At 36.4% G+C, this 9,824-nt stretch overlaps 1 non-coding gene across 1 annotated transcript; it reads left to right on the top strand.

Moving 5' to 3' along the window:
* The first annotated feature begins 9,446 nt into the window (after nucleotides 1–9,446).
* On the top strand, nucleotides 9,447–9,562 carry LOC126008232 (U5 spliceosomal RNA). Its single transcript, XR_007495573.1, has one exon. It is a non-coding gene; the product is annotated as a U5 spliceosomal RNA (small nuclear RNA).
* Nucleotides 9,563–9,824: the final 262 nt, after the last annotated feature.

Below are 9,824 nucleotides of genomic sequence, written 5' to 3'. Positions count from 1 at the left end.
TATGTTGATGACTTCAAGAAGCACAATTCCTAACATCGCTCACTCCAGCTCTCTAATTCACTAGAACTAGATGGCCCATCCATCTTCCCTGTGGCCACAATCATCTTTCCTAACTCCTGAAATCCTTCCAATCTTGTCCCTGTTATTCATAGTATTTCAAGGCCAAAACCTCCTCTGCTTTCTGCCTCCAGGGCCACTTTTTCACTGTCCTTCTGAGAGGGAAACTGGATTCTCATCATAGCAAAACTCCCAGAATCAAAGCAGATATGCCCATGCTCCATGGCCAGTGCTGCTAGCTTTGTCTCTCCTGCTTGGAATAACGAAAGGAAAAATGGATGTGAATATCAAAAAAAATTATTCCACCCAATCTCTTTCCTCTCTACATTTATCATTCCATTTACTCAATGATTTTTATCATGACTTCCTAAAGGACTTATTTATTGATTATTTCAGTGTACATATAAGTTACATGCAATTTCTCTATACACACACAGTTCAATCGAGGGCATTCATGCCAGATTTTCTGTTTCTGAAGTTTGGTTCAAGTTTGAGCAGGGGCAAAGCATTGTGATCTGCCAGTGTACTGATGTAAAGATTCACAGTGAACCTAGCAATATGTCTCCAAATAGAGGCATTTCAACTTGGACTTATATCTATGTTTAAATCTGCCAGTTAATACAGTTGTTCCCAACCTTTCCTACAAATTATAATCACCCAAGTCACCAAAAAGCATACCTTTACATGATCCTGGTGTTCAAATTCAACTTAAAGTTGCATTGTATATGTATATGTATATGTATATGTGCATGTGACTGTGTGTTCCCTCTTCCACTTTCTAGTTTATTCTAATGTCTAAATTCACTGAGTTAGTGAGAAACATAACCTTGAGTTTTTTAAAAATGAGGGAGAAGCCTACCTCAGTGTTTCTCAAACTTGAAGTTACTTCAGTATTTCTTGGGAGATTTAAAGTAATCTTGATGTTCACGCCACATAAACAAAACTATATTCTTTGAAATGGGACCCAGTTATCATTGTGTCAGGAGCTCTTCTCTTTATCTAGTATTTAATGAAGGTTGAAAGCTATGGCTCTGATCCACAGATATCAGGTCAACTTGACCAGAGGACTGGTGAGTTATGCTATGAAGAAGAGCATATTTTCAGAAAATACAGAGGAAAAAACTAGATCTTAGAAAGAAGTACACTTACAAGCAAAAGCTGAATTCTTGTGACCTTCCCTTTGTTCACACACTCTTTATTCTATTTTCCATAATAGTAGAATTATTTTCCATAAGAAGGATAATTAAGAGGTTATTTCTCAGTGACTCTACTTAAAAGGAGAAGATTAAATTAACTGAGTGAACAGTGCAGTCAAAAAGAATTTATAAAAATTGACACTTGTACAAAAATGAGGGGCTGGAGCGGTGGCACAAGTGGTAGGGTGTTTGCTTTGCACATTCTAACCTAGAATAGGCCTCGGTTAGATTCCTCGACTTCCAAGCCAGTAGCAAATTCTGAGAGCACAGCCAGGAGTAACCCCTGAGCAACACTGCGTGTGGTCCAAAAATAAAGAAGGAAGGAAGGAAAGAAGGAAGGAAGGAAGGAAGGAAGGAAGGAAGGAAGGAAGGAAGGAAGGAAGGAAGGAAGGAAGGAAGGGAGGGAGGGAGGAAGGAAGGAAGGAAGGGAGGGAGGGAGGGAGGGAGGGAGGGAGGGAGGAAGGAAGGGAGGGAGGAAGGAAGGAAGGAAGGAAGGAAGGAAGGAAGGGAGGGAGGGAGGGAGGGAGGGAGAAAGAAAGGGAGGGAGGAAGGAAGGAAGGAAGGAAGGAAGGAAGGAAGGAAGGAAGGAAGGAAAAAAGAGAGAAAGAAAGAAAGAAAAAAGAAAGAAAGAAAGAAAGAAAGAAAGAAAGAAAGAAAGAAAGAAAGAAAGAAAGAAAGAAAGAAAGAAAGAAAGAAAGAAAGAAAGAAAGAAAGAAAGAAAGAAAGAAAGAAAGAAAGAAAGAAAGAAAGAAAGAAAGAAAGAAAGAAAAAGAAATTGACACTAGGGATGAGGGTTTTGTTGGCAAGTGAATAGGAGGAAGAACACATAGCCATACTTTGGAAAGATGAGCTCAAATGTTATTCAGAAAGTAAAAATGAGATGATGATTTGTCTGAAGTTTGTATAATAAATTTTTTGGGGGGGTCACACCTGGCTGCGTTCAGGGATTATTCCTGGCTCTGCCCTCAGAAATCACTCCTGGAAGGCTCAGGAGACCATATGGGATGCCGGGATTTGAAACCCTGTCTGTCATGGATAGGCTGTGTACAAGGCAAACACTCTACTAACACTGTGCTATCTCTCTCCCCCATGTATAATGAATTTAAAAGAAGAATCAGAGCAGAACTTTTTTCCTTCTTATCATTCTATAACAGCTACTCTTAAGTTCTCTATACTAAGACAATGGCATCTCTTCTCTTTAAGCCCCATATTATTAATTTAGGTTTTAACTTTTTTGTCTTCTGTTACCTTAGTGATAGTCTCTGCAACAATAGGGACCCATATATGTATTCCACATCGATGGTACACTTTGGATTTGTGTTAGAAAGTTGTCCTCTTTCCTTTGGGTGGACAAGCAACAAAAGGAGCCTGGTGTTCCCAAGGCTGATTGAAGAGGAGAGTTGCAGGAATAGAACAGACTTGAAAGTGAAATTTCTATTTCCAAGCACTGAGTAGGCCAAATGTTAGTTAGCATATATCTACTTTGACTTCAAGTACCAGATTTTACACCATTTTCTTGAATGAATATTTTTTATTAATAATTTTTATTTTGACCAAAGTGGATTACAAATCTTTCACAGTAGTATTTTAGGTACATAGTGACATTGAATCAGGGGCATTCCCACCACCAATGAACATATTTTAAATATAAATACACAGATCTGTATCATTTGCTGTTGTGAAATAAAAACCAGCCATATTTTTCTGCTTTTGGATAAATATCCACTGTTTAATTTGTATTTTATACCCAGGCTTCCTTTATTCGGTAAATTCTTTTTTAGTCGAGATTGAAATTACTTACATTATAAAATATAATTATAGCTTAGTTTTAGTTGATCCAAGAGAATGAAGGCAAGTAGAGAATCAGTGCAAAGAATAATGAATGTTTCTGAACTTATTTTAATGTCTAAGTTTTTTAGAGAATTCCATACTAGAATACATACAAGGGAATGTCAGTATGTTTCATTTATTTGTAGCCATCAAGGGAAATCAACTTATCATTCTACTGCTTTTGCACTAGAAAATTATGTATAAAGCACTAATTTATAGTGACATGGTTGAGATGGATTAGAGTGCCAAAATCAGACCAGTGTGGTTGTGATACTGTCCAGTGCAATTCAGAAATTTCTGACTGACTTTACATTATAAACACATTTATGTTCTTTTCTCAGCTTGATTTTTCTTAGGCTTTTATTACCATGGAAATTTGCAATATTGATCAAGTCAGAATTCTATTAAGGCATCTGTAAAAAAATAGTAAGTTGTGAATGTTTTAAAGACTAAGTTACAGGTATAAGCAACTTAAGTATTTTTTGTGTAGATGTTTAAATGTTTCTTCTTAATCCATTGCTTATGTCATAAATGGGTAGATATTTTAGGGAAACTCTGAAAAATAAACTAAACTTGAGGACCATAACAGGGACAGTAAGCAGGGACCTTGCCTTGCATCAAACCTGGGTTTGATCTCCAACACACTATATGATCCCTGGAACATTGTTGAGAGTTATCTTTAAGCACAAAGCCAGAGGAAAGCACTAATGGATATGGCCCAAAATGAAAAAAGCATGTTAAGTTTGAAACTTAATTTTAATATATTACTAGACCCAATGATTATAAGCCAGCCATAATCATCTGCAGATATCACTAGTCAAGATAGTGTGGAGGAGGGTGTTGGAAGGAAGAGTATGAGAGGTAGCATAAGCATGAGAGGTGGAAACAACAGGATAAAAGATACCTCTTCTTTCTGTGAAGCAACAAATATCACCTTTTTTCTTCCTTGCTGAGGAATTCTGTCAGTTTTCGTCCAAAAACTGGTAGGAAGCAGACTAAACAAATACATTTGAATAAAGTCTCACATAAAAATTAAAACGTAATAGGGTATGTCAATATTGAGGGATTAGCTACTCATAGCACAGAAAATAAGGTAACTATGGAAAAACAAATAAAGAGAGTAATATTCAACCCTGCATTGAGAGAGAACTCTCCATAAGATAGCCAAACCACCCTGGATGGTGTCACAGACCTTTCTGCAGAATTTAGGCCTGATTCTTAAGGCTTCTGAAGTTCAGAGTGGTTCTGCTCTGCTGGGCTCTTTCAAAACCTGGTATTCTAAACAAAGTGAACATCGTATAGGAGCTGTATCTCAGAGCTCAACAGACTTTGGGGACCTGGGAAGCTGTTGAAGAGGAAGAACCTGGCTCTAAGTGGGGTTGTGTAAGGAAGTCTTTCATAGCGGGCTACTGGACAGCATTCTTTCCTAAATAAATTGCCTGAAAAACTTGTTCTAGGATAACATGTGATTAGAGTTATTTTGCTGCCATTTCCCCTGGGGGAAAAAAAAAGTACTCGGGAATCTTTCAGAGGTAGAGACTACTACATTACTGGGGCGTGTGTGTGTGTGTGTGTGTGTGTGTGCGCGCGCGCGTTTGTCATGTAAATGGTCACATCATATTCTTTGTCAAAATGCCAACAAGCTGAGATATGGGGACCATTGAACCTCTGTCCCTCTGCTTTTTCAGGATCCTTCTCTGACTTTCAAATCAGCCTAGTTGGTAATAGATTTGCATGTTTCAGTTATTTTATTGCAGAACAAGAAAAAGTGGACATGGAGCTAAAGTGTAAAAGAATCAATATAAATTATAGGAATTTCTCCACCTCCCACCACCATCACCACCACCTTTCATTCCCAGAATCAGGGTGAACCTGTGCTCCTTGCTTTCTGGAGAAATTCTATTTAAACTAAAATGTTTAATACAAGGTGCCCTCTTTTGTACTTAATGCCTACTATGAGATTCAAAGTCTTTTAATGAAGAAAAGGACTTAGAGCACAGCTCAACATGCCCTGCACATAAAACAATTACAGCTTGGTGCCAGGTGTCATTACTTTGGACAAGCCCTCACAACAATACCCAGAGATTGATCTGAGACTCTAGTAGAGAACAGCAAGAAAGCAATTTAGAAAAGCAATAATAAAATGGATGGTGGCGGCCAAAGCCTATTCACAGGGAATTACCTTAAATATATTTGCCATTTTAGTTTTCTGGAGTGTTTCCTTTGTAATTACATGGAGGTCTCTAAGGAACTCTAGTTCCTTTATAAGCGCCTTCAAATTACATCTGTAGAAGACTAGGCAAATAGTTATTTAGGTCAGCACAGTTTTTGTATTTATTTATTTTCCACATCTGTTTCTTAACAAACAAAGCAAAAGGAAAAGCACTTACTCTTAACACAGGAAAACTGAAATTGTTTAAATAGTATCCTAGCAATTGAAATCCAATGAGAATATGTATATCTTTAGCTACTTGGGGAAGAAACCTCTTTGCTTAATTTGCTGATTTGTTCCTTTCTGAGCAAAATATCCGTCTTCTGCTACATGCATACAAAACAGTACAACTCTAGGAGGCACTACCCCATAATAAATCTGTGTGAAGATTTGTTCTGAGGTAGAACCTACAGCTTAGTCATTGAATCACTCAGTCATCCTAGGAAGGACAGTGAAGGTGAATGTCAGAGCTGCTAATAATTTCTTATGAATTGGGATTCTCTGCTCTGCACACTCTGATTGGCATGCCCAGCATCCAACCTTTCCTTTCTGAAGGGGCTGAAGAAAATAACCCAGAATTAAGGAAGAAGGAGCAATTTTCTCATGGCTTAGATGGAAGTTTGGCCAATATCTTTTATGAAATAAGATACACAAAGAAACTGGCCAAAGTAATGTACATAATATTGGACAAATCATTTTCTTTAGTACCTAAATTCATGAGGGATATGCAAGACAGAACCAAATGCAGGCAGCAATTTATAAGAAAGCCATAAGGAAGTCATTTTTTCATGATTTTTGATTCTTTAGTTATTTATCATTTCAATGATATCTCCTTCTTCACCCCATTAAAATATTGATTAAATACCAGAAGAAAATTAAGGTATATTTTCTTTAAAAGATTATATTTATATACTATGAAATAGTAGGCTATTTATATGCTATAAAAACAATAGTCAAGAAAAGGTTGGGAAATCTGGTGAAGACATGAAGAGTAAAGAGAGAAGTAAATTTATTTTTTCTTTTGCAGAGGAAGTAGCATCAGTTCCAGAGTTTAAATATAAATGTAGGAGATTTCAACATTTTTTGTGGAAGTCTTTAAACAGAAAAAGCAAGACTTCAGCACCTGTTAAAATAGTATCTAAAGAGATAATTTAGCAGAAACTATAGTGTCAGATTCCAAGATATAATCACTATCCCTCAAGAGAATTTCAAAGATGAGCAGTCTGGTACTATATATCTCAGCAGATCTAATTTTGCAAGGAATTATAGTATTTTTTTCAAAGCTTACTATATGCAAGTCTTTAAAAAGTATTTTATTAACATTATTATTTAGCATAGAAAGCTGAGAAAGCTTCAGGGACTAATAATTGGCTGAATTACTTTTAAGATTGCCTTGTAAAAATACTCCCAGGTTGATAGTGACCAAAGCCCATTACTATTGGACATTGGTGTAATTGCCCATTGTATTTATGTTTCCCCTAATCTCAAGCCTGAAACAGGAAGAATTTTCTGCCTTAGGAACCTTTTCTCTATGATCCTTGACTTTTCTATAATTGCTTTTTCTCGCTACCTTTAATTTTTGTTGTTTGTTGAAGTCCTGCTGTGCTATCATTAGATGTGCCATGAAATTCGATCACTTAGTGGAATTGGTTATTACATTCCTGGTACCATGGAGGATGTAGAAACCAGAAATGTGTTGAATCAGCTTCTCCTACTGAATAAGCTGCCCCCCCCCCCGCCCAAAGGGAGTTAGACTCATTGGGAGCTTGTAATAATCTAGGCCACTGGGGTGCCACTCCATAAATTAATCAACCTCATGATAAGCTTTTCTCTTGAGTTGCAATTTCCTTGGCTGCTAGTGGTGACTGTAATATCCAAAAAAAGAGAAAAAGTGGGGCAAGGATAGGGAAATAAAGAAACAAGATCAAGCCTGAAATAGTTTTAGGACAGCATTGCTGATTGTAAAACATGGTCTACTGAGTAAGTAATGTTAGATGTTTTATCCATTCATCCATCTGTTCATCCAGATGGTAGAAGAAATATTCGTTAAAAAAAAAACCAACATGAAAATTATGGAAAAAAAGTTCTAAGAGTAAATGTAAAAGGTCTGCATACAAGTGTAAAAATTGATTATACATTTGCAAAAATGGACACTCTACCTGAGAACATTTTACATATGTAAAAACTATAAGGCAATTTAAAAATCCAGCATTTTCAAATCAGCTCTTAAAAGTTAAAAAATAAAACACGCTGTTATCATGAAAACATTTACTCGATATTCTGCACTTACCTCAGACCATTTGGTTCAAAATAGCACACTGAAGCAGAAGTATTGTAGTTAGGAATTCTCAAGCTGAAAGTGGTCGTGACGATTTTAGAATGTAATATGAGCATTTTTAATGTGATATAAAATATATTTCTATAATATTAAATAAAAAGCTGATAATTTTTGAAACACATTTGAAGTACCTTTATTAAAAATGAGTGCTCAGCATATCATATACCAATAATTTTCTGTATGATCATTATTAGTTTAAATAGTATTAGAATTTTTTGATTTTTTTGATTTTTTAGGTTATACCCTGAGGTGCTCAGGGGTTACCTCTGTCTCTGCACTCAGAAATCTCTCTGGGAGGCACAAGGGACCATATGGAATGCCAAGATTAAAACCACCATCCGTCCTGAATTGGCTGCTTGCAAGGCAGACTTCCTATCGTTATGCTATCTCTCTGGCCCCCAATATTCAAATTTTTTCTTCAGTGAAATGAGTTATAGTTAAGAGAGATGTTAGGTTAAGAGCACTGCACAGGTATAAAGTATAAAATTCGTTCAGAAGGCTGATACAATGATTGAAGTTTTGGGATTTTAGCACCATTGAGCCTATTCTTATAGTTCATGGGAGCCCAATCATGTGGCCAGACTGAGTCTAGGTAGCTCTGCCAGGAGAATACTACTTCTATAATAGAGGAAGCTTTCTGTTTTTGCTTCTTTTTTACTTCCATTTTTGTGTTTAGACTAATCCTGGCCTGGTACTTGGCAATTGCTTCTATATATGCACAGATACCAAGTGATGCTAAAAGATTAAAACCAGACCTCCTAAAAGCAACGCCTGTGCTATAACCTGTTAAGCCATCTCTCCAACGTGGAACTATCTTTTAATACAAGGTGTTATAATTATGAAAAATAACAAATATACATTTGGGGGGTCCCAAACAATGCTAAGTGTGTCTGAGTGCCTAATCTAGAAAGTTTACTTGGTACCCCTTGGTTACAGCAGTAGTTGCAAGGTATTCAGGAGACCATGTAGTGCTAAGAAGTGAAACATTGGCCTGTCCATACCTGGTCTGCTTTCAAGCTCTTTGTGTTATTGCCCTGGACCCAGCATACCATTATTTTTTAAATTGAGTGCCTACTACAATATTGTATTCTATTTTGTAAGGAATTAGTGAACAATATCACTAACAAATCAGTGTATAACTGATTTTCTAGTTGATATTGATATCGACTATATAGAATATATATTTACATGTGCTATTAATTGTAACCTATGTTAAGCCATGGAAAGACAAAAAGTTCCCTCCAAACTTACTATTTAATGAATAATCAAATTTTCTAATATTGTTGTAATAGAAATTTATGCCTCTTGTCTTTAATATTGCCATTTTTAGTAATCACTATGGGTTTGAATTTTATTTTATTGAAACATTTTTATTTTCTTAGACTGAAATCATCTACAGTTTTCAGAGCTACACTTCTGAATCTATGGTTAGAAAAAAAATTTATCAGAGCTCAAGGGGAAAGAATAGGGTGAGAGAGACAAGAGATGAAGGACAGAGACACTACCAGAAAGAAGGTGGAGGTTTTGCTTTATTTCTCCCAGCATCTCAATGTGTGAACAATCACATCTGATGACAAAACTAAGGGACCATATGGAATATATAAAAGGGAAATGTCACTGGAAGCAAAACAAAAGCCCCCAATTATGAAAAGAAAAACCACTAAGCTCCAAGGAGATGGTTGAGTTCTGAGTAAGCCCCAAGAACAGGGTGACTGTAGGGAGGAAAAGGAGCATCAGGGGAGGTGTATAAAGAGAAATAGGGGTGTGTATATATTTATTTATTTTGCAATTTTCTTTTATTAAAAATATTTCCACAATCTGATTTTTCTTCTAATCACTTAAATCTTGCACCTTTTACCAAAGATTCCAATGTAGAGGAACTATTTTGAGTTTAGAACCAATTTTTTGAAGTATTGCTCTTTCAAGCCTCGAAAAATAATTAAATATATAAAAGCATTTTCTACAAAAATGATATTTTTCCTTTATGTCTGGATTATGTGGGAATATAGGCTGACCTTAACTTAAGCACTGTGGGGGAAAGAAATGGGGTCTCCCCTAGCAGGAACCTCCTCTCTGTCCTGAGATGTAGAAGAGAGCAGGTGGTTTCCCTACATGCTCACCCAAGGTGTGTGCAGTCAAAATTCTTCTCCTGGCATCAAAATTCAAGCAACTGGGAAGCCATAAGTATCTT

Source organism: Suncus etruscus, chromosome 4 (genome assembly GCF_024139225.1).
Source record: "Suncus etruscus isolate mSunEtr1 chromosome 4, mSunEtr1.pri.cur, whole genome shotgun sequence".
Classification (NCBI taxonomy): domain Eukaryota; kingdom Metazoa; phylum Chordata; class Mammalia; order Eulipotyphla; family Soricidae; genus Suncus; species Suncus etruscus.
The sequence above is the reverse complement of the archived record's forward strand: the minus strand, read 5'-3'. Positions and strand labels throughout refer to the sequence as shown.